Source organism: Myotis brandtii, unplaced genomic scaffold (assembly GCF_000412655.1).
Source record: "Myotis brandtii unplaced genomic scaffold, ASM41265v1 scaffold247, whole genome shotgun sequence".
NCBI classification, from domain to species: Eukaryota; Metazoa; Chordata; class Mammalia; order Chiroptera; family Vespertilionidae; genus Myotis; species Myotis brandtii.
In genome coordinates, this window is record NW_005359352.1 from 1,853,533 (window position 1) to 1,854,123 (window position 591).

Genomic DNA, 591 nt, shown 5'->3' on the forward strand with positions numbered 1-591 from the left:
CCTCCCGCCCCGAGAGCAGGGCTCCTGTCTGTGTCCCGGGTTCCGAGTCAGAAGAGCGCTGGGCACAGCCAGGAGCCCAGCCCGCACGTTCTGCGTGAACGAGTGAGCCGGGCAGGCCCGAGGGGCACCCTCTGCTCTCCCTGACCTGCTCCCTGCGACAGCACGCGGCACGGAGCTCACAGGCTGTGGCGAGCCAGCCGAGGCCACGTGTGGGGCCTTTCTAAGGCGTCACTCTCACAGCCGACACCATGTGCCGAGGTCCAGCCCCACAGTCGTCCCGGACGCGGACGCGGCTGGGCCCCAGCGTCTATGGTGTGGCTCGTGGTGCGGAGACGCACTTACTGGTAGGCCTCCGTCTTCCCCGGCCACGGCCTGCGATGCCACTAAGACGACGGCGGTGAAGGTGTGCCAACTCCAACCTCCCGAATGCAGTTACCTCTGAGGAGCCCGGGGAGGAGCAGACGGACTGTCTTCTGGCCAAATCCTGGCGTCCAGGTGTGCCGGGTCCAGGTGCACCAGGTCCAGGTGTGCTGTGTCCAGGTGTGCTGGGTCCAGGTGTGCCGGGTCCAGGTGTGCCGGGTCCAGGTGTGC